This window comes from Mytilus californianus, unplaced genomic scaffold (genome assembly GCF_021869535.1).
Source record: "Mytilus californianus isolate M0D057914Y unplaced genomic scaffold, xbMytCali1.0.p SCAF_10, whole genome shotgun sequence".
NCBI classification, from domain to species: Eukaryota; Metazoa; Mollusca; class Bivalvia; order Mytilida; family Mytilidae; genus Mytilus; species Mytilus californianus.
Window position 1 is genome coordinate 9,246,410 of NW_026262582.1, and position 6,441 is coordinate 9,252,850.

A 6,441-nucleotide genomic window follows, 5' to 3' on the forward strand; every position below is an offset into this window, starting at 1 on the left:
TTCTTTAACTTGTCAGGTGGTAGTATATGGGGGTATGTAAAATCCTGTCTACTGAAAAACAAATAAAAGATAAAAAAAAAATGTGTTTGTTTATATTTCTCTTAAACTACAGCGTCTGATGATTTGAATTTTGTAATTATGAATTTAAATACATGCATGTATTTGCATGCTTTGAAATTCTATTCTAAAAAAATATTGCATCTTATAATAAGACGATCTAAGTTTGGCTAACTTTTGTCTAATCGTTTTGCCATATTTTGCAAATAAAATATTTCGAAAATAAAAACAATACAATATAGATTTAGAATACGTCAAAGATCGGTCTTAATAGTTGTTAATTTCTATGTCATTTGGTCTCTTGTGCAGAGTTGTCTCATTGGCAATCATACCACATCTTCTTATTTTTATATTTTTGTATTATGTTTCTTGTCACTTGTGTATACAATGTACTATGTTTGCATTTTAACCCGCCAGGGTTTCATGTTTTGCAATAAAGTTAAAAAAATTATTATATATTTATAAATCAAAACGGCGGAGGTTTTCTTTGAAAACTGAATAACGATTTCTATCAAGACCCGTATAACAGGGTCTGGATGTGGTTAAGAGAATACAGAATAATAGGCCAATACTAGATAAAAAATGGGGGGAAAAAATAAAGAACAGAGAAAAATTGGCTAAAAAAATTAAACAAAAAATAGAGAATAATGAGGTGCATAAATATAAAGAATAGTGAAAAATGAGCAAAATTTATAAAGAAAAAAGAAAAATGGCTTAAAAAATTACAAAATATAGAATTGAAGGACCCCCACCCCACCCTTTCCAGACCCCCATGCAACAACAAAATTGAACAGGTGTATTTATGAACGTGAAAGGAGGAACTCCAATTAGAAATAACGATCAAGCTAATATAACAGATATGTATTCGAATCAAAGTCTTTCAGTGAATAATCAAATTAATTAACGATTATTGGCACTTTTCTGACGCTTTCAAAACTTGTTTTGCACCGATTTACCAAGAAAGCTACGCATTTCGATTCATATTACAATTTTGTAATTTACTACATATAAATTAACTTGGATCACTTGGGAATGTTTCTGTTTTCAAACTATCATGATTTCTTATCAGAGAGATAATGCATAATTTCAAACATCTGATCTTGATGATCGATTATCGCTCCCCAATTTGAAGGAAATAAATTGCTTTTGTTTTCGATAAAGATGAAAATGCTAACTGATGGGAAAAAAGTATAAAAATGAAATTGAACACATATTTAATCAACTGCATATGCTTGCCAGATTATCAAGTGTATCGGTCAGATTGGTTTGTTTTACAAGTATACTTACATGAGCAATACTGGGTTTGCTTACGTAAGCTCAAAACATTTGTGAAAAACGGATATATCTTTTATATAAAAATAAATGGCATTAAAGCTGACAGTATATTTTCAATCTAATTATTGGAACGATATACTGCAAACACAGATTAGACCGTTGGTTTTCCTGTTTGAATGGTTTTACACTAGTCATTTTTGGGGCCCTTTATAGCTTGCTGTTTTGTGTGAGCCAAGGTTCCGTGTTGAACTCTGAGGTTGAACTTTTACAAATTGTGACTTAGATGGATCGTTGTCTCATTGGCACTCATACCACATTTTCTTATATCTACATACAAATTTAAACCCTACTAATATACAATTAACAGTTGATTAAAATAAATTTTGTGGAAATAGTTGGCGCTTTGCAGAAAATTGTATACAGAAAACACAAAATACTAGATTTTGATAGTAAAGATCTTCGAAGTAGATTTCTTATCTATTTTTGGACTTTCTTATCGCCATCTTACACTGTATAGACTTCAGATTTTCTGCTTTATGTTGAATTTATCGGTTTATGTAAATAAACGTATTTTGTTTGGTGTTTTTTTTTACTATTTTGTTGCTATTTATAGTTTAAATCCATTCATCATACTCATCTTACCACATGCTACAATAAGGAGAAAAGAGAGAGAAATAGTTTACTGGCAATAAATGTTAAGCGGAAATAAACGGATCTATTATTTGTATGTGTTTTCCATGCAATTCAAGTGGTACGCACAGTACAATATGTAAGATATCACAAGCGTGTTGGATAAAGAAATAAAGTTTAAAATTCATAGACTTCTACCGTATAGCTGTATCATCTGCAAGTGATCTGTGTATTCAGGGGGATGAGTCCCTCCCCCCTCCTTTCGCTTTTAGACGCTTTTAAATAAGCAGTTAATACCGACAGGTAAGTGAGCGTTGAGTTGAAATGCCCCATGCTGCAAAAGTGCCGCACATTTCAGTGTCCGGCAAGGTAATCATCTTCTCACTGGCAGTTCAAATTCTCCGTCATCCAGCTTCACGATATAAGCCGACCAACTAAGCATATCCTTCTTATTTGATTTGTTGTTTCTTTTTCTTGTCCTGAATACACATGAAATATTTGCCACTGAACATTAGGCACACAATAATTAATCATTCTCTCACTTGGAAAAAGAACACATCACCCAAGATTTTCAATTAAAACACTTTATGTGCTTATGAATTAAAAGATATTTCGGGTATACATCAATAAGACGGCAATCAAACAACAGAAACTTCTTTTTAAGGACAGAAAAAGAAATCTTCGGCTATAACATTAACTGTCTCTTCACCGGTCTGTCAAGGTGTAAATCGGCCAGAGTTAGCATGGCCAAGACAAGTCGGGTATAAATCAAACAAAATATTCAAAGACACGGAAAGTGCGTATCATAAATCACCCACGCTTATACACTAAATATCAATATTTGTCTTAAAGACGTTAATAACATAAATATTTTAATATCTACACAAAAATCTGCCAGGTGTTCCACTCTATTCAAAAATATTTACCAGGAAACATTTTTGTTTTCATTGAAATAATCGTTAATTAATAACTAAGCTGGATGATCTATTTATTATCAACATATCCGAAACGGCAAAAATATAAACGACTGCACTGAACTTGTGTCCGTCACAGTGCATGTAATCTGGATTACTGCTAAAATATAATCAACACCGGAAGCGAATTTTATAATCCAATCAGGATTCTTGGAATAAACAAGCTTTAAAAAGTTTCCGGTAAAATGCAAACAAATAATTGCTCTTTTGTAAATTTTTCGTTTAAACCAAGATTTTAAAGTTTATACAATTCATGTACAGAAGACTATCCACATCTGTATACCGATAAATTCCTACTATCAAACGCGCCCACAAACATGGTTAATATCGTTTCATCGCGGCCTCTACTTAGTGTTCTACAACTAATTTTTCCGTGCTTTTAACCAGTTCTTTAACTACAACCAAAGAACTTATCATTAACTTTTGTAATAAAACATATGAAAGTAGTGAAATTAACTATTTTTGGAGTGTAAAACATTCTTTGGATTTTTTAGATAAATTACGTGCTTTTGATGGTCCTTTTGATTCTATTGGCAGTTTTGACTTTTCAACTCTTTACACTATACTTCCACACAATCTTATAAAACAAAAGTTTTCCTATTTAATTGAATGGTTGTTTGGTTTATCTGAAAGCAAATACATTTGCTGCAACTCATTTAAAGTCTTCTTCTTTAATGAGAAAGGTAAATATGTTAGATATTCCTATGGGCACCAGTTGGTCCCCTTTAATAGCAGGTTTGTTCTTATACTGTTATGAATCACAGTTAATGACCAAACTCAGTAAAGACTCGTCTAAATTACATTTTATTGATAAATTCAACAACACTTACCGTTACCTTAATGATATTTTTACAGTAAATGATAAAACATTTTCTAGATATACTGCCGAAATTTACCCCAAGGAACTTCCTTTAAATAGATCAGCTATAAACGGTAATAACTGTCCTTTCCAAGATTTAGATATTTCAGTTTTACATGGGAAACTCTATAATACTAAAATTTACGACAAAAGGGACGATTTTTCGTTCCCTATTGTTAATTTTCCTTTTTTGGACGGTGATTTTCCTTTGGTACCATCTTACAGTGTTATATCACAACTCGTTCGCTATGCTCGTGTCTGTTGTGACGTTTTGGATTTCAATTAACGCAACCTATGTATTACTGGTAAATTATAAAGTCAGGTATTTCGTTTCCACAAATTACTTAAAACCTTTACTAAATTCTTCCATAGACAAAGATTTTGTTTGGAAGTTTGGTTGTACCTGTAGAAAACTTATTTCAAACGGGATAGCACATCTTAATTTTTTACGGAGATGTTGTTTACCGAGCTCTGAAATTTATATACGATCTGGGTAAACTTATCGATCCTTTAAATAAACTTATTCTAAAAGGTTACCAAAACAACACTATAATTTTTTCTTTGAATATTGTTTTTATTGGTACTAATATTGATTTTGTTATCCGTAAATTGAAATCAAACTAAATATTATTTTTATATACTCATGCACATTCATGGCTCTGCAATCCGTCGATACCTGTATCTTGGCATTGCACAAAGTCTTGTTTTTCTCTAAATGTTAATGACGTCTTTACACTAAATTCATTGGATGTTGGATGTGTACTGATTGATGTTTTAGTCTTAGATGCATGATATTTTTTAGTTGTTATTGGCTTTGAACTAGCTGTCAGTAACTGCGAGTACTCTTATATCTGTACTTAGTGTCTTTTTGTTTTGGGGATGTATAAGTACCCTGCCACATCCACTCTGTATTTTTGTTAGATATATTTCTGCTTTGTATCCATCTGATGAGTTAAGCCCTTTTCAACTGATTTTTATAGTTTGTTCTTATGTTGTACTGTTACACCACTGTCCCAAGTTAGGGGAGGGTTGCAATTGGCGCCTTCAAACTAGTTTAACCCCGCCAAATTCTGTATGTGCCTGTACAAAGTCAAGAGCCTGTAATTTAGTGGTTGTCAATTGTTGCTGTATAAAATATTTGTTTTTCGTTCATTATTTTGTACATAAATAAGGCCGTTAGTTTTCTCGTTTGAATTGTTTTACATTTGTCGTTTCGGTGCTTTTTGTAGCTGACAATGCGATATGGGTTTTACTCATTGTTGAAGGCCGTACAGTGACCTATATTTGTTAATGTCTGTGTCATGTGGTATCTTGTGAAGAGTTGTCTCATTGACAATATATCACATCTTATTTTTATATTAACGTCACCACATTCTTTATGTGCCTGTCCCACGTCAGAGATCTTTTATTCTATTGTATCTGTTTTTCGTTTATTGTTTCGTCAAAAATCAGGTTGTTAGTTTTTTGGTTTTTTTTTTCGTTTGAATTGATTTTTTTGACATTTTGTCATGTCGTGGCCTTTCATAGCCATCTATTCGGTATAGGTTTTGATCATTGTTGACGTCCAAACGGTCACATTGGTAATTTTATATAGACGCGTATGCCTACCCGTAAATATCCATTCGAAATATACTTAGGAGTTTTGCAATAAATCATGAGAGAACCATACTTAGCAAGCTTCACGTTTTAAATATGTCTAACGAACCTCGTGTGGTTGTTGGATATGTTCGTAGAATATAAATATATGTCGCATATCATTACATATGTGTTAGTTTACCCATACCAAGTCAGGAACCTTGTACAAGTTTGTTTGTCTCTGCTTGTATCAAACAATTTTAATAGAAGATTCGTTGTCCCTTTTTTAATCTATTCGCAACTGCCCCTACACATCATGATATTTCCACCAATTGTTTTAGTCGAATCGGGTCGATATGGAGCCTGCACTTGTATGTTGTTCAAATCAGCATATTGAATTCATTAATTTTGCATTTTTGTAGTGTTGCAGTCACACTAAAGTATACAAGACACCCTTTTTGTCCATACATTGACCAATTTGTGTTTATAATGATTACCAAATCTAAATTGAGTTGATCCAGAAAAGTGTTTCGAACTCAATATATTGAGATTCCTGTATGATTTGTTTAATTGGTTACACTTGAAAGCGACCGTCTATATTATAGCCTATGCTAATAATATCAAAATATTAACGGAAAACATTGATAAATTGATTGATGGCTGCTGGTGTACGTGTGATATATAATCAACAACATAGAAAATGAATTATTCACACTTCTACTTCTCTTATTCTTCGCGAATCTAAATAGATTCTGACAAGTTGGATAATTCTAAATAAATCATACCTTGGTTAATTTATCGCACATGATTTCCCGCCAAAGCTATTCGGAATACAGAGAGGCAAAATTGTGTGCAGTGTTTTGTAGACAATTGTTTGTCTTTTCGTTGTCATTTATTTTGGTCATGGTATTGCTTCCTTTCAATCGATTTATGGTTTTGGGTTATTGTTGGCACTCTTTCGTATCTTCTCTGTTTTTTTCCCACAAGTTTCCCACTGAAATTTATTTGTACACATATTAAAATCAGTAGTATATTGTGGTAGAATATAGATTTCTGTCACATACGAGTCGA